The 18602-nt window shown below is 42.2% G+C and overlaps 1 protein-coding gene and 1 long non-coding RNA gene across 3 annotated transcripts in view; one reads left to right on the top strand and one right to left on the bottom strand.

The window, feature by feature from the left end:
• Window positions 1-5329: 5329 nt before the first annotated feature.
• LOC118162491 lies at window positions 5330-7474 on the bottom strand. The gene is made up of 2 exons (XR_004748480.1): window positions 6298-7474; window positions 5330-6214 (listed from the first exon to the last, which is right to left on the bottom strand). It is a non-coding gene; the product is annotated as an uncharacterized LOC118162491 (long non-coding RNA).
• Window positions 7475-8753: 1279 nt separating this feature from the next.
• FAM83H (family with sequence similarity 83 member H) overlaps window positions 8754-18602 on the top strand; it is a 30225-nt gene continuing 20376 nt past the window's right edge. For both annotated transcript variants that reach the window (XM_035318642.1, XM_035318643.1), the window contains exon 1: window positions 8754-9648. The gene's annotated coding sequence lies outside the window, so the exon portion shown is untranslated. The remainder of the gene's footprint in view (window positions 9649-18602) is intronic.

Genomic DNA, 18602 nt, shown 5'->3' with positions numbered 1-18602 from the left:
TGGAGATGCTGTGTCTCTCTGTTCCTGGTATACTGATAGTGATCATAGAAGGCCAACTGCTCTTTATAGGATGGAGAGCCAGGGCAAAGCATGATAGAAAGGTCTCCTAAGCCAGGTTAGGAGTGTCACCAATCAGAACTCAGTCCCATAGTGACTGAACAATGATGGAGACAAGGTCAGCTGAGAGTCCAGACAACCAGACAAGCTTGTGGTGGCAAGGCAGGTCTGAGGTCAAATTGGGAAGTCTGACCACTGGTCAGGGTCAGGTCCAGTGATGGTGACCAGGTTCAGACACAGCTGATTTCTGGGCAGGTCCATAATGACAAAGCAGGTCTGAGATGAAGCTGGGTAGTCAGTCATGGTTCAGGGCCCAGATAAGCAGCTATGGGCATGCTGTAGCTGGGATAGAAACCAATATTCCTAGGATGTAGCTCAAGCAGGAGAGAAGGCATGGGCTCAAGGTGAAACGGAGATCCTGGGGCCCATGGACTGAAGGCTAGTGAGGGCCATTATGGCCTACTAGTGCACTTAGGGCCCTGATATGTACACTGGATGTTCATGTTTAGCCCCCTCTCTTCCTGCATTTCTCCTCTGCAAACACTATGACATTTGTCATTCCCATCTGAGATTTATTCCATTGTCACTGCTAGCTATTTATAAAATGATGAGATTTGTGAAGTTCAGATTATAACAGTTACTGATATGGCTAAATAATTTTAGAGAAATTAAAAATATTTGGAGAGACAACCAAGCATAGAATCATAGAATTCTTCTGGACTGCCCTTGTCACCCCTGATTACTAAGAATCTTGTTCCTTGCTAATCTGACTTGCATGATGCAACATGTAGAGTGGGACCATACACCAGCTAGAAATGCAAACTAGGGAGTGTTTTTGCCTTTTGTCGGGGCAAAACAAGCCCTTTCTGCAGGTCACCTTTAGTCAGTGCTTTCGAAATATTCTCAGCCAGTCCAAATAAGAAAACAGTAGAGCTTGTTCCATCCTATCTTCTAATAACACTAACAATCTCCAAACTTTACTTCTCTCCAATATCTCTTCTGGGAAATATATTATTTGCCCACGACTATAAACAAGCTACTAGCCAGCATAATGTTGTAGAATGACAGCAGCAACGGTCTTTCCTAAGAACAAACACTAACGTCTTTGCTAGTGTGAGCAATGGCACAGATAATACCTTCAAACAAGAACAAAGATAATCAAATTATAAGAGAAGTGAAATGGTTGGATAAGTAATGACTATAATGGTATGAATAAAACTAATGCCTTTTCAGTTTCTACTTCCCTTTTAACTTGCTAACAGTTTTTGACCAGGACAGGCAGACAAAACAAAGCTTCAGTCCCTGAAGCATGACAGATGTACTTAGGGAGTGAGGACATGATGAAAGATAAGCTTCTGTTAGGCCATGTTTTCAAGGTATAATCCAGCCTGAATAAATCACTGATGAGACTGATTCTCAACAGCTGGCTTCCTGACCACAGATTTCACATTGATCAGTTAGAGGCAGAAGTCCTTCCAAGCACAGGTTATCGCTTTCTTCCAGTCCTTTGTGATTTCCAGAGAAGGATGAACACTGATATACAGGAGACAGGTATTTATGTCCTTCTTGTGTATTTTGGCAAGGTTTGTCTACGTGCTATGCCAACAAAATCCTAGAATTGGAGTGAGGACAATACAGCTTCGGACATGCCTTTCCATATTAGAGTACACTTCTGCGCTTTCCTGCCAATTGTGCCAATGCACTAGTTTGCAGAGCCACTATATGAAATGGATCCAGAAACAATTCAAAAATTTAAGAAGTTTAAAGAGAAAATTTTATTTTTCTCAGTTTATGGTGAAGTGGCAAAGGTATAGGTGCAAATATCAGAAATAAAAAGGGAAACAAACAAACAAACAAACAAAAAAAAAAAAAAACCAGTTAAAATACAAGATGCAAACAAGTGCACAATAATGCAGAGCATCTTCATTACTGTGGACTACCCAAGGAAAGGCAGTAACATTTTTCACGGAATAATCATACTTTAAGCAGCTCCCTCAAGTTCAGGGTAAATTCTTCCTGTCTCTTCCACCAATTATTCTAGTCTGGGTTTCCTGCATTGATTCTCAGCTTATGCGTGATGTTGTCATCTCAGCTATTTAACTTCATTTTTGTTTTCAGTATCCTCTTCATCCCTGGTAAGCCTATGTGCTGTGGGTCTGCAGCCAGAAATTGAACTTTTGTGGCTTCATGAATACTTTAATTGTATAGCTCCCTTGCATAAGATAGTGTTTTATATATGTTAATTTTACAAGAGAAATAACTGCGTATAATTTCATGAAAATGACTTGATGCCATAGCATTACTTTTGTTCATGCATCTGCCACTGCTGCTATTTAAATTCATACTGGTGAATATACATGTAATTTATGACGCACACATTCTTTTGCAAGTCAGAAGCCTTAATGTCCTGAAGCAATAAGGAAAAGCAGAGTCACTTTCCCAAATGGGTACAAATTTTTAAGAACCAAGTGTCCAGCATGTGTCACATCAAATATATATATATATCTATATGTGTGTATATATATGCAGGAATGGGACCACAGGTTACCATGTACCTGTTGCCAGATGCAGGAGGGAGTGGGGAAAAGTGTATGTATCTTTCCCTTCACCTGGTGTGCATGGGCATATATGTGTGTAATCTTCAAGCTGAACTAGGGTCCAGGAAACAGTATTAAAGGACTTGCATTGGTATTTGAGAGATCTGCAAGTGTGGCGTGCCCAAGAGACAACAGTGTGACTGCGTGCATTTGTTCACTAGTGGACAACAAGCTGGACTAGCCAGTAAGTGGGAAACAGGTATGGTGGGTGTATGGGCTCCAGATCTGGCTGGGGTATTGGACAAACATTGGAGACATGCTGATACTCAAGGGTTCCATGAAAGCATGTGTGTGCTTGTGAGTCTTGAGTGTGGGGAGTGTGAGTGCTTTCCCTTGAGAACTTCAATACTGATCAGCCAAATAGGAAAAACAAGACTTGACTGCCTGTATTGATGTTACTCCTTGTAGGGTTGAATGTGACTGCTGTTGATAGCAACCTCAGCTGAAGGCACCAGGTTTGGTTCCAGCAGGCAGAAGGAAGCTCGAGGCCCCAGATAGCTGGAGAGCACAGCTACTTAGAACATTCCTTAATATTAACCTCCTCAGACAGGAAGAAAAACTGAACAGTTGGGCCAAAACATGGCGTATGTAATTATATGTGTAGAAAACTGTGATCTATTATGTAACGTTTTGCAGCCATTTATTCATATGTTTATTCATACATGTGGTAAGAAACTCATTCAGAGATTAAATAGGCTGCAGAACCATTGATCTGAACCGATGAGACTGATACAGCGTGTATTCACAAGATCTAAGTGGAGGAGAAAATGATACCTAATCAATAGTCAAGTATCATCAAAGTCCTGCCTTAAGAGTAGAAAAGAGATTCCTGAGCCCTACATGTGGGAATATCATTGTTTCAAGCCAAAGGCCACCACAATCACAAGGTTCGTATACCTGTTTTATCTTAATTCACTCTGTGTCTCAGTGAGCAGCAATCAACCATATCCATTACTGATCACACAGATGTTTGTGCTATGCATTGGTTCAGCCTACAGACAAGATTTCCTAGGACAGGGAATAGCAAGCTGCTGTGGACTCATGTAAGCAGAATGCAGCCTGCCCATCTTTTCAAGTGGGTTCACTGTTACTTTGCTGCTTTCTCTCCCAGTGCTGAAGTCTAACAGCTGTAACAACTGCTGCAATCTGAAATTAGGTACTTATTTCTGATTACTTCGTTTTATCCCACTGTAGCATCATGTCATTAACCTATATTACAAGCAATCTGGGGCAGCAAATGTCTCTTTCCTACTGGCTCTTTGTTTAAAGACAGTCAGCATAAAAGAGCCCTGGTAAAGACATTAGTCACAAATAGTAATTATCTAAGGGTATTACTAAATTAATCCGGTATGACAATGCATACATAAAATTAGTTTTAAAAAAAAAAAAAAGTTTCAAATTGTTTTTTGTGAAATGTTTTTCAGTGTTTTTATAAACGATTTGGATGTAAGAATAGAAGGTGTTTTGAGCAAATTTGCCAATAACACTAAACTTGGAGGAGTTGTGGATTCTGCTGAGGGTGGAAAGGCCTTGCAGAGAGATCTGGACGGATTGGAGAGCTGGGCAATCACCAACTGCATGAAGATTAACAAGAGCAGGTGCCAGGTCCTGCACCTGAGATGGGGCAACCCTGGCCATACATACAGACTGGGCAACGAGATGCTGGAGAGCAGCCCCGCACAGAGGGATCTGGGGGTCATGGTTAACAGCAAGTTGAATATGAGCCAGCAGTGTGCCCTGGCAGCCAGGAGGGCCAACCACATCCTGGGGTGCATCAAGCATGGCATTGCTAATCAGTCGAGGGAAGGGATTGTCCCACTCTACTCTGCGCTGGTGCAGCCTCACCTTGAGTAGTGCAGTTCTGGGCACCACAGTACAAAAAGGACATTAAACTGTTGGAGAGTGTCCAGAGGAGGGCGATGAAGATGGTGAAGGGCCTTGGGGGGAAGATGCATGATGAGCAGCTGAGGTCACTTGGCCTCTTCAGCCTGGAAAAGAGGAGGCTGAGGGGACACCACATCACAGCCTACAGCTTCCTCGCAAGGAGGAGTGGAGGGGAAGGCGCCAATCTAGTCTCCTTAGTCACCAGTGATAGGACTCACGGGAATAGTGTCAAGCTGAGGCAGGGGAGGTTTAGACTAGACATCAGGAAGAGGTTCTTCACTGAGGGTGGTCGCACACTGGAACAGGCTCCTCAGTGAAGGAGTCACTGCACCAAGCCTGTCAGAGTTTAAGAAGCATTTGGACTTGGTCACATGGACTGAATTTTTGGGTAGAACTGTGTGGTGCCAGGAGTTGGACTTGATGATCCTTATGGGTCCCTTACAACTCAGGATATTCTATGATTCTAGTTATTGATTGGAAAGATTCAGGTAATACCCTAATGCTGTAAGTGTGATGAAGTATTTTTTAGACTATTAGCAATGAGATCACCTCTGTCAGGAACTCCTTAAAATCAGCCATTCTAGATAATTTTCACTTCAAAGTATAACAGACACTGGCTCAGGAAACGTCAAACTTATTTAAAGTTCAGAATACCTGGAAGAGCTGATAATGATAACGTAATGTTGCTGATTCATTTATGTATATAGCAGTAGTGAGCCTGACAATAAAACTATCTGTACCGTTTGATAGTCAGATTTTTATGCTAGAAGAAAAAAGGTCAATAAATACTGTTTAAAGGATGGGAGATTTAAAAATGTTGTTTATTTATTTTACTGAAGACTGAAAGGTGATGTGTTTATTTTAGTTGCATTACTGACATATTTAAGTCAAATATAGGTTACTAGACTCAATGCAGAAGACTAAATTCTATGTATGTCATAACATAGGAGAATGAAGCAGAAGAGTGATAGTTTTTTCTGGCCATAAGCTCTATGAAGGCAAGTGCCACTACACTGACATTCACCTCAAATATGGTATCCAAGAATACTTCAAATGGGATCTTGCTTGCTGGTAGAAACTAGAGCTAGAGTTTATGTGGATTTTACATTCTTTTACAGATAATTTTAAACTTTATTACAAGTAATTATTATTTAAGGAATAAAAGTTTTGTAAAGCCACACACTGAAACCTTGTTGAATTTTTTTGTGAAACAATCACAAAAAAATAATAATTTGTGAACCAATCTGGATTTGACCTTCAGGGGGATTTGAAAATTCATGTTTCAGTATCATACAGGAAAAAGACCTAAACTAAATGAAACTTGCTTTCCTTACAGTAATCTTTGGTTCAACTCAATCTAAATCCCATCTTCAGATTAGAAGTGCTACTTATCCCATCTACATTTAGGTGTTTCTATCTAAGATAGCTGATTCATCTCCCTCTGTGCTCAGTGGGCTTTAGCTGCAGTTCACCTCTCTGTTTTCGAAGGTCTGAATTGCATCCTAGACTCCACTGACATAGTAACAAGCCCTCCAAAGACTATAAAATCATCATGGGCAACTTGCCGTGTTGTGGACGCCTACATAGTAATCACCAACGTTGAGTCAAATAAATTCTGCCTTAAATACATATATCATTACCAGGACATTATTGGCAGTATCATCACTTTTTTGGGCCTCAAAGTTTCCTGACAGTAGGAAACATATATTATCTAAAAGATAACCTGAAAAAAACACCTCTCACCTTAAAAAAAAATAACCTCCTTTTGAATGTTGTTTCAGTTAAAATTAAATGGAAGGACAAATAAAGACAGGACTGTATCTTAAACTATTCACTTAAAAAAAAGGAGACAATGTAATTTCTTAGACTAATGAATAGATATGAAAGAACCTTGAAATTTCTTTACAACAAACGTGCTAAAACTGCTTCTTTAGCATTGTCAACAGAGTATTAGGTAATTCAGGAAACACACTCCAGGCTGTACTCCTGGCTGTGAATCTCACAAACATCCTTCTTCACTTCTTAAAGATGCCATATTAGAACTGGAGTGACCGTTATGACTGAACTGCTGATAACTTCAGTCAGGAGAGGAATCAACTTCATCTTCACATAGCCCTGTGCATCTCTTGGCACAACCTGTCTACATCAAGACAGCACAGAAGGTTCAGATCAGCTCATGGATGAAAACCAGCTGGTCAAGGCAGAACCTGAGAAAGAAAATGGTCATAATGTTAGATAAATGAAAGTATTATGGAAAGCCTTCTATCATGTATACCTTTCTTTGGCTGAAGGTACACACAATTGGAGCAGTCGGTGTGTAGTTTAGACATATTACCAGACTCACAGGTATCAGCTGCAATAAAAAAATCTATTAAATGTTAGAAAAAGCAAATCACCATGAGGGTGGTCAAGCTTAGGAACAGGAACTGAATGAAGCTGTGGGATCAATGTCTTTGGAGATATTAAAAAACACCACAGAAAATACTACTGAATAACATGATCTAATGGATTCTGAATTGAATGGGGATGCTGGACTATATGTCTCCAAGGAGACCTTTCAAACCAAAATTATTTTATGATTTCTTTCTTAATCTATACTCAGATAACAGTAATAACTAATACATTCACCTGTCTTTGATTATCTAGAAGATTCAGTCTTATCCCAGTGGATGATGACCAGTTATTCATGCTTTGGCACAACTGCATTAACCAATCACACTTTACAGAATACAGCAGAGTATTTCCTCAGCAATGTGGTAACCACAAGAGCATCAAACTGACCAAGCACTCCTTACACTGGCTTCTTTGGATAAACACACCTTTGGATAAATTCTAAATTGTGCTTCTTACCTCCAGGGCGTGCACATGGAAAATACAAAGATCATCTGAAGTTCTAAATTTTGATGGAGATTGTCATAACCATCTCAATGGCAAAACAGAACTTTCCATCAGAGAGCAAATTTGAGTACGCTTACTTGTATTTCAAAACATTTATCTTGCCTTTTCTAACACAGATAGCAACCTACACATTGAAAACAAGAACAACATAAAAAATTTATCAAAGGAAAATATTCCAAGACATACACAATTATACCAAAGAGAAAACAGCAAAACAAAACAGAGATTAGTCACATGATGTGCTGCTGGAAAGCATCTACTTGTAGCTGAAATCACTGACAGATAAGAAATAACAGCATTAAGATTGTTTTACCTCTACAGATGGCCATCCATCCTGCATTCCTTGTATCCCTAAAAGGTGTGATTCTTGAAGTCTTCAACTAAACACTCAAAGTGGGGCATTGTAAATAGAATATTACTGCTCCAGTTCCTTTTCTCCAAAATAGAGATAATCACACCATCACAGCCCAATTGAGTACTTAGAAATTAATTGATGTTTGTTAAGCATTCCAGTAGTATACTGATGAATAGCACTGCAACACCTACATGGAAGTTAATAACTCCATTCAGAGTGGTGCTTAAGTGGCGTGTGGTGAATAATGCCCTGGGCAACACAGGGAAGGATGATTAAAAGCTGTATTTACTGGTTACCTCCTCAGTTGGAACTCTCTCCATCCTTTTGCATTGAGTGAAATAAGGTCCTTCTCAAAAATTTCCCACAAGGATGCTACTGAAGTCTGTATAATCGTGCACATTTCCAAATTCTGAAGACATCCCCTCCTGTCTTGGCTCCTTAATATTAAGTTACGCTTTGTAATACTTACACGAAATTTTCATGCAATACATGACCATACAGAAGGAAGCAAGACCCAGGAATGGACGGTACGGGATGCGCGGGCACGCACTGACTGCGCTGTGCGTGCGTATGCACCACACATCACGGCTAACCGGGACGCGCCCGGCCTTCCTGTGCCGCTTACTCTCGGCCACAGTGCCCGGACTGCCCCCGCGCCCTCCCGCTGCAGGGCCCTGTCCCGCCACCCTTGCGCTGCGCGGGGACCCAGGCGCCGCCAGCAGGATAAACCCAAGCAGAGCCGAGGCAGGACGGTGCTCCCCTCCCCGCCTCTGTAACATGGCGCCCGCGTCGCCCCGGTCCCGCCCCCGCCCCCGCCCGCCGCGGTGCCCGGGCCCGCCAGAACCGGGCTGCCAGGCCTGAGTCACCGCCGCCTCCCGCGGAGCCGCCTCCCGCCGCGCCCTCCCAGCCGCCCGGGCACCGCCCGGCACACAGCAGCCGCGGCGGTTGCCAGGCTGAATAAGATAGAACATGAAAGGCGAAATAACAGGAGCTGCCACGCCCGGGGCTGCGGGGAATCTCGCTTAACCCTTCTCAGCCTGCGCTTGAAGCTGGCCCCAACTCCAGGCGCGGCTGCAGTGCCAGCAGGACAGCCCCTCTGCCAGCGAGGCCGGGGTGCAAATGACAGTGTATGGGGCAGGGGGGCCGTGCAGGGAGACGGGGGAGGCACGGCTATGGCCTCCGATACACTTGCACAGCACCCCCAGGGAGACAGGAGGGGCCTCAGGTACAGCCTCAGGTACTCTTTAAGGGCACTCCCAGGAAGATGGGGGTGCATGAGCATGGCCTCAGGTACCTTTCAGAGGCGTGCCAGTGCCCTGCTGTGGAAGAGGGAGGCTGAGGGTCCAGCACTCCAGTCACTCCTGTTGTGATGGTGCCATGGCCCAGGCTCTGTGGCTGCACAGCACACAACGGTCTCCCCAGCATGGACCCCTGAGCATGGCAAATCCCTGCTGAGCCCAAACCCTCAATTGCAGGGCAGCTACTGGACTACAGTGTGCATGGGCCAAACCTGGGACTGGCAGCCAGGGCCCCTGCATGGCTGTCAGTACTGAGCCTACTTCCCAGGCCTGCTCCAAGGCCCAGGCCTGAGCTGGTCTGACAGGCTCGGGGCAGACGGAAGGGAGAGGCCGCCTGCGGCTCAGGAATGTGCAGCCCTTATCTCTGGCTCCCCGGCAATCCTGGGGAGGGAATAACTCTCCGGAGTTTGCCTTTCTCTCGCTCTTACTCACCCTCTGCCCTGGGTGGAGCTTGATTCTCGCTGGAGTGGAGGTGCCCGTGAATCAGGCAGCAGGCACGTCCAGGGGAGCGGAGAGCTGGAGAGCACGACCCACCACCTGCCCTGGCTCACCTGGGAAGGTAGGAGAAGTTCAGGCACCTCCTGGGGTACCTGAATGACTTCGTGAAGTGGTGGGCAGGGGCTAGGGAGGTCCTCTCCTGCACCTTTGCGGAGGACTCGGTGCTCAGGATTTGGGCCAGGGACTTTCTGCAGGTAGTTTATGGGCAGGAGATGGCTGCTTTGTGGGGCTGAAAGGTTCCAGTAGCAGGAGCTCCCATCTGTGCCATGACTGCTGCAGTAGGAGGAGAAACCCAGTAGGAGACAGAAGAGGTGAGTGGGGAGGGAGAATGCTCTAGCACAGTCGGACGGCATTTTGGCTAGTGAGGGAAGAGACCTGTCGTTCCTTAGGTAGCCTGATCAAAACTTCTCAGTGAATGCTACGCTGAGCCTGTGGCCCATCTCCTTTGAGAAAGCCCCAGGGAGGGTACATTTCCAGACTTAGTCCTGTCCTCGGGAAGAGATCTCACAGCTTGACTCAGCTTCCCACGACAGAGTCTGAGCTGGCCATCTCCTTGGACAGAAAACCCTGTAGGCATGTGTGCTCATATGACTGGGATGAGGACTTGGCTGGTAGTAGGGCTGGAAGGGCCAAGGCCTGCAGTAGGCAGAGACATGAGGTACCTGTTGAAGTCCACTGCACCCATACTTGCTTTGACCTCACTCCGCATGCATGGGTGTGTAGCTGTCTGCTGACATGGCCTGCAAACAGCGACACAGACATTCATGCACGTACATGCAAAAGCACAGACAGATGCGTGTGGACACATGCATGCACAGGCACACGCGGATATAGCTCATTGTTTCCACAGATGTGAGCCTTCTGGTTTTGTGTGTGCGCAGAGAGAAAGGGGAAGGTCTTGTGTTCGTGGCACTAAAATGACTGAGGTCAATAAAATTCAATTATGGCTTTTGTCTGGCCTGAGGACCAACGTTCTCTATCTTCTAAAACAGTTAGAGGGGAAGGAGGCACTTGGAGTGAGACAGAAGCCTTTAAAAACTTTACTCTGCTGAAATAAATTAATTCATGAAAGTTACAATAAGCTCAGCTGTAAATATAGGAGTAACAACTCTAGGCAACAAACCAGCCCCCAAGAAGAGCAGTGACAAACGCACTGCAGAACACTGGTAGTCGGTATCCCTTTGCACAGCTTACAATAGCATGTGTTTTCATTGAATAATGAGTAAAGAGAGAGACAAGCAGACAGAAAAAAATTTAGCACCTCTTCACCCCTTTGCAGGGTTGCAGTTTGGTGAGGCAACGTTAATTTTAATTTTGGCCTAACTCCCATTGGTCTGAGGGACTTCAGAGATGTATATGAATTACTGAGAGATGTATTTCCTTGTCACCTGGCAGTGCAAATAGGAGTATACTGAGGAATAAATAAGTTGTGCTTATTGTGCGGCTGCAGGGAAAATTGCATGCCAAAAGAAAAAACAAAAATGTCATACCAGAGTCTGGTTTGATTGTGACAGAGTAGGATCATGGAACAGGAAACAGATACCTGTCTTTTCTATGTCATTGTTCAGGCAATCTTAATTTTCTGAGCAATAAAAATTTAGCCCCAAACCTTGTAGTATTGGACTTATTTCTGTTTTATAAGTGGAACACTTTTGGTCTGCTTATCATTCCCCATTTGGCAGGCCTTAATGAGGAAGAACGGTCTGTGAATGGATTTCTAAAATCTAAGTCACGGTGTGAGGTAAAGGCCAAGGGCTGCATGCAGTTCTCCTCCATATTACATGTTAACATTATTTGGCCTTTTTCTTGAAGTTACTCATGTTCTCTAGTACATAAAGAATCAAGCAAAAGGATTGACCAAAAGAGAGTAAATTTGGTGTAAGTGTTGCCAGCGCTTCAGGTAATCTCTCTGTAGAGGCCCCTTTTGCATGCAGAATCACACTTCAGTTTTCAGTTTGTCTGAGCATACGTAAGGAGCTGTAAACATCGAATTTTGGCCTAGTAACTTTCTGCAGGCCGGATTTACACATACCACTTCATGCTCTTTATTGCATAAGACAGTTAAGATTGACATGCTGTCTCAATAACCACTTCACAAGGAAAATTATGACATGTAATTCTTCTCTTACTTTTCCTTTCCACTGTGCCGTAGGAAGATCCCATGGACATTCCGAATGTATGGCTAAAGCAAAGAATATTTTGTGGGATCCCTTGCACAGAATAGCAAGCAGAGGTGAATGGGAGTCCAGCAGGTGGTCTGAAGTGCTGACAAGGTTCCCAGTTCTGCTCTGACACATACCGATAGCACACAGTGTGTTTACTAGTCCCCTTGGTCATTGAGTTTATTATATCAGTTCATAGGGTGAGCTAGCAAATGTATGTAATATTGAAGATGAAGTTGTAATCTCTGGAAGCTCAGTGATCAAACTGATTAAATGAGTCGAAGCAATTTTTAATCTGGTGACTGTGACTTCAGACGAAATTAAACTCCTAGACCACAGCAGGCTAAAACAGTGTTTTTTAAAATGAGGACCGTGATGCATATAAAACCATCTAGAGTAAAGAATGGGATCACATTCACTCAGATGCTTTGACATAGGGTGATAGTAGAGGCTGCTCAGATAACCAGAAGAGAAAGCCTATCATTGTATATATGGCATTGTAATAGGAATAACAAATTTCATATTTTTATCTTCTAAACAGAAATTTTATCAGTAACCCAGGCTTTGAGCCTACAGCTTACAACCAAGAGAACTTTAGAATGTGAACACAGAGACTTCAGCAGAAAAGGCAGAAAGGAAGATCGAAAGAGGAAGGATAGTTGCTGTGAGGATTTAGCAGATGCAGCTGTGGCTGGGAAAGTGTCTAATTCAGAGTACTGCCTACATTTCACCAGACTGTTCTGAAGAATATATCTAAGCCTTACTTGGTGAGAAGAGCAGTTAATAGGAAGGTAATTAAGTCTCCATTGTGGTCCAGCATCCAGTGTTTTTCCAGCCACAGCTCTTGTAAAATTACCATGGCAATACATTATTTCTAAACCAGGAAAATTTGGAGTACCCTTGAAAACTGAAAGTTCTCTATACTACATCAATTTCTAATCTGCAAGAACATCACTATGAGATTGGCAAGTAAGAGACCTGAAATTGAGAAACCCTTTCTCAGAAGAAGTTTAATACTTAGTACAGAAAGCTAGCACACGTAGGAGTAGCTCTTGGAAAGGATGAGCATAGCTGTCACTATTGTCTGCTGCAGCAGGATTACAAAGCACTAGGCATCCCTCCATTACACAAATGCAGAATTAAAAACAAACAAACAAACAAAAAAACCAAACACCTCAAACAGTATTCCAGGAGACAGGTCCACCCCCCAGTTGTTTACCTACTACAGCATTTTCTTGGGAACAAACCAACATTTTCCATGTTGGTTGCCACAATGCCAGCCCAAGAGTTTTACCATAGGCAATACTGTTCTCTCCTCAAGCTGACCCTCTCAGAATATTAGCAACCTGTTTTCCTATCTTCTATTTTATCAAGCTAAATATAGTTTTTAAATAGTTTGTTTGTAGACTTTGGGGGTTCAGAATATTTTGGAAATCTGAAAATTTTTCACAGACCACCATAAGGAAATATGTTATGTCATTTAACATGACTGTATGGGCCAGCTGTGGCCTGCTCATTCTTGCCTTCTGGATCACAGTTTGAAAATTGCTGCTTCACATTTTTCTACAGGATGTAACTTTGATGACGCTCAAAATCACTGATTCATTTCTTCACCTGAGTTTGGCAAATACTGATAGTTGAGAGAGGTTTTGTGGCTGTGTTTGGAGACTAGCAGGCTAAAAAATTATTTTAAGTTGCCCTTCTTTTCTTGCTGTTATCCAGGGCAGTGAAAAGACAAGGTGTTTAAGCTCAGCAAATTGTGCATATACTTGCATATAAATATGGGGTCTTGGGCAGAGATCATATCTTACTACCCCTTTCCAATCAGTATGAGACAGCCTTTGCTTCCTCTCAGGCAGTTTCCTCTGCTGGTGTATAGAACACTGTAAAGACCTAAGCTTTTGGGAGTGTCTTAAAGCAGAGAAGCAGGTCCAGCCAGGGAAGTCATCATCCGAGAGAGGCAGACTAGGAACTTGCCATGCAGGCAAAACACGTAACAACAAGCACTGGAGTCAGCATTGGAAAGGAAGATAGAGCCAGCTTGAGGTGCTGAGGCATCACCAGGGGCTGACATCAGGCAGCAGCAGATGAGAGGGAAAGGAAACACTGAGCCAGTTTACTTTTGCTTAGACTGGAGAAATACAGTCCATTACTTTTGATTCACACCTGGCACAGAGGAGAATGAAGAAAAATGCAGGTCTGTGTTTTGTTTTGTTTTTTAATGTAGGGCTTTGTGGTCTTACAGTGATCATTCAGACAGCATTGTCAAGACTAGAATTTCATGGTACTCTTCTAGAGAAAAAAAAAAAAAGTCCAGTGAAATGGAACAATGTCAAAAGGCATTAAATGATGCACAAGCCAACAAGGTCTATATTTTTTCCATTTTCTGATTTTAGTTTTAGTCTGAAGGGAGGATTTTTACATAGCTAGCTTTATCTATCACTTTTCCCTCCTCTGCCTAGATTAAAGATTTCCTTATGACAACCTTTTTCTGTGCAGAAATACTGGTAGGCTGTGATCACATAATCTCATACTGTTTTCAGTATTAAGTGGGTGACATTCTCTGATCTGATAGCTTTACTGGATCACAAAACTGAATGCTAGTGGTAACTATCAAACAAAGTCACTCCCAATTACACCAGTGTGAACAGAACCAGACCTCAGGCCAAGCCAGAAGGAAATTTCCCAAGGAGACTCTATCCTCAAATAAGCAGGTCCTGTGACTGCAAAGGGATAGCTGCATGCTCCTTTCTCTCCTCCTGTTTCTCCCCTGCCAGTGTGTTTTGGCTGGGGAGGGGAGCAATTACATTAGTAACTACATGTACAGAGGTGCACTGGCACAGGAGCAACCAATGCAGTGTCTTTGGGAAAGCCTAAGCAGATGGGTGGGGGAAATCTTTGCTGTTGAGAGATTGAATCCTGTCTCTCATCAGTCCATTTTATCTGCCTTCATCTCCTACTTGCTAAGTTTTCAAGAAGCTCCTTCATGCTTTCCTTTATCCACTGCCCGTAAGCATGGGAGGAGTTACTCATAAACAGCTACAAAGTCTGCCTTCCTTTTCTCCTTCAGCTTCCTCCTGAAGAAAAACAAGAGTCCCATATTAGCATGCTAAAAAGTAACTTCTGAGGAGCCAGTGTACTGAATGCTTGTTTCTTTATACTGCCTCTCTGTACCTGTCTGTGTTCTACTATACTTAGAGGAAGAATTTCTTGGGAAGGGACTTCTGTAGTTTGAGTTCATTCTGTACCTAATACAGTAAAGTTCCCATTCATGACTGGTGCTCTTGATACTTACAAATTTGTGAGCATGATTTTATGAAATCATAGAATATCCTGAGTTGGAAGGGACCCACAAGGATCATCAGATCCAACTCCTGGGTCTCCAAAGGTCACCCAAAAAATCAGACTGTGTCAGGGAGCATTGTCCAAACACTTCTTGAACTCTGGCAGGCTCAGTGCTGTGACCACTTCCCTAGGGAGCCAGTTCCAATGCCCAACCAGTGAAGAACCTTTTCCTGATATCCAGCCTGAACTGTACCTGTTGTAGGTTCAAGCTGTTTCCTCAAGCTGGATAAATAATAAACAATTTAGGAAAGCAGAGAACAACATGAAATTCCAAGTAATAACAACTGCCTTCTAGAACAACAACAACAAAAAAAAATAGAGGACACTGAATCAACACTATTTTTTTTTCCAGACTTAGTGAAATGCCAATTCTGTGTGACACTGCAGCTTTGTATGGGGAAAATGGGATCCAGTGTGGTGACTTGTCAAATGATAAATGAAAGGTAGTCTGGAATCTTTGTAAAAGTAAATTCACAACTTGCTTTCTCTTTATTCATTTACTCTTTATCATGGAGCATGATGTTCTTTATAAGACTTTAATCTGCCTCATGCATGCAAAGGTATTACTTTGCCTTTTCTTTAGGCATTGTGATGGTTCTCCTTATGTTAAAAAATTCCATCCAAAAATTGTTTTTCCTGTCTCCCTGTAGAAGCTAGCTGTAGTACAGTGCCTATAAACCACACAATTCCAAAACTATTGATATGTACAATGCTAAATTTGCACATCTCCCTGTTGTTCCTTTGCACCCTTTGTTTGTTTTCTGTCTATCATGTCTAATAGGGTCTAGATTATGAAATCTTAAGCAAGCATCAATTTAATAATTGCATCTAGCAACAATGGGATTCTGACTCCCAATCAGAATCTTTTATTATAACTGAAAAATGATTGAAACCTGCAAGTATACTTGCCTGTATCCACTTGGGATTCAGGAAAATTAGTTTCTTGCCACTAGGACCGTTCAGCAACAGCAGGACTAAAAGAAAGAAGCAAACCATAGTAATCCTGTCCTATAAATCAGCATTAGTCATTGCAATAGTCATTGCAAATAGTCATAGAAGCAATAGTCATTGCTTCTTAGTGGTCCAAAATAAAATAGAATATTATGAAAGGAACACAACATAAAACATTACTCTGTGCTGGTGCAGCCTCACCTTGAGTACCGTGTATGGTTTTGGGTGCCACAATATAAGAAGGATACACAACAATTAGTATCCAAAGGAGGACAACAAAGACGGTGAAGGGTCTAGAATGGAAGACCTATGACGATTAGCGGAGGTTTGTTCACTTGGTTTGTTCAGCTTAGAGAAGAGGAAACTCAGGGGCAACCTCATTGCTACAGTTTCCTCACTTGGGGAGCAGAGAGGCAGGCACTGATCTGTTCTCTCTGGTAACAGCAACAGGAGCCAAGGGAACAGCATGGAGCTGTGACAGCGGAGGGTCAGGCTGGATATGAGAAAATGGTTCTTAATTGAGAGGATTTTTGGGCAGTGGAACAGGCTTCCCAGGAAAGTCATCATGGCCCCAAGCCTGCTGGAGTTCAAGAAGCATTTGGACAATGCTCTGAGACAGGTGGCTTGATTTTTGGATGGTCCTGTGTGGAACCAGGAGTTGGCCTTGATGATCCTTGTGGGTCCCTTCCAACTCGGGATATTCTATGGTTATACCACTGTATATAAATCCATATTTCACTTTCATCTTGCTGCTCCATTCCCATCATCTCAAAAAATTGCACAGTAGAAGTGAAAAATTCAGAGAAGAGACTAGACTAGAGACATAGAACTGCAAACATGTAATAAACAGTTTAATAAGTTAGAGATCTCCATTTAAAGTGATGATTGAGGCAGGAGTTGACATATAAAATCAGAGGGGCACGATGAAGTTCAGTAGATACTGTTTTTTTTTAATCAAAAGCAAAAGACAGAGCTAGGAGCAGATTCTAAAAGAAAGGAAACTGTTCTTTATAGCTGAGCTGTAGAACTCCTTGCCTCTGGCTGTTGTAGATGCTGAAATTATATATGGGTTTGGGAAAACTCTATGTGAGTTTATCATAGTAAAATCCTTTGAAGCTGTCTACAGTCATTAAAGCATATCTGGCTCAGGAAGTTCTTGAACCTCAAGAAGTTAACATTGAATTAGAGAAGCTGGTGAAGCATTATAAATGCTTGGCCTGTCCCTATATATTTTTCACATCATCTGCTCTCAGACCCCATTGGAGATTAGATTCTAGGCTACCAAGACATTTGATCTGAACCTGTACAACTGTTTTTATGCTTTGTTCTCCCATGGTCATGCAATTTCAGAAATATATATTAAAGAGAGGGTTCGGACATAGTGAGAATGAATTCTGGAGAGACTGAGAATTTTGGGATTCTTTATCTAGAGAAGCCAGAAAGTAAATAAATAAATAGAGATGAGAAAAGGGCAGGTGAAGTGCAGAGATGTGCAGAGGGGCTTTTATAGAACACAATACATAGGAGTATAGTATAGTACACCGTATGGAATGGGATTGGAAAAAACTATAACCTTTCTGGAGGATTATGATCTAAATCAGCATCATTTAGATGAGGAAAAGTCATCTCAGTAATTTACAGAGAGAAAATTGCTTGAAATATGTTGTTTTGAATACAGTTTCAGATTAAGGACATGGCTGCACACAAAAACGCTTTGTACTATAACACATCATCACAGAGTAACTATTTCATAGCAGCTACCTATATGCATGTACCCTTACTGTAAAGTTCTCTGTTGTAAATGCAAGGTATTACAGTTCACTTATGTTGAAGAAGTAATTGCCTTTCACTCATGACAAGAAAAGTGCATGATAGGTACAGTGGATCATTAGGTTTCCACAAAAACAGCTTACTTTACAGTAATAGTATATTGAGTCTGTACCCTAATGGCCAGTTGTTAGTTGGATGAATATGCTAAAATTATTCAGTGGATAAAAGTACATTACTTTCAAAAGGCCATTGATAAGATCTCTCACAAAATTTACTGAAAATAAATAAACACTGAAATTATTAAATCCAGAGAGAAATGCAGGTAACTTTGGAAAAAAAACAAAAACAACTAACAAACCTAGGTGAAAGAGTACCAGCATAATGCATATTAACCAACATAATGCAAATGAAACCACGTGTTGCTGGTGCAAGGTAATTTATACAAAGGAAAAAAATGATATAATTATATGCCCTCTGGCATTCAAGTGAATATGCAGTTTGGGTTGGTGATGGTGTGAGTATGTTTATTATAATGAGCCCAAATTTCTTCAAATAATCTAAGTAACTACTTTCTGAAATATGATTGAAAATCCTACATTATGTTAACAGGTTTGTGTGTTAGGTAGATAATGAAATAGTAACTTATTAGTATCGATCATTAAAGAGAAGGTATTAACAATGTTCATTGTAATCAGACTTCCCAGCAATTGAGTCTTTGTCCAGTGCTGCTCAGGAGTTTGATAAGGAGTTTAGGTAATCAGTAAATAATCTGGTAACATTCAAGGAT

Source organism: Oxyura jamaicensis, chromosome 2 (assembly GCF_011077185.1).
Source record: "Oxyura jamaicensis isolate SHBP4307 breed ruddy duck chromosome 2, BPBGC_Ojam_1.0, whole genome shotgun sequence".
Taxonomy (NCBI): Eukaryota; Metazoa; Chordata; class Aves; order Anseriformes; family Anatidae; genus Oxyura; species Oxyura jamaicensis.
The sequence above is the reverse complement of the archived record's forward strand: the minus strand, read 5'-3'. Positions and strand labels throughout refer to the sequence as shown.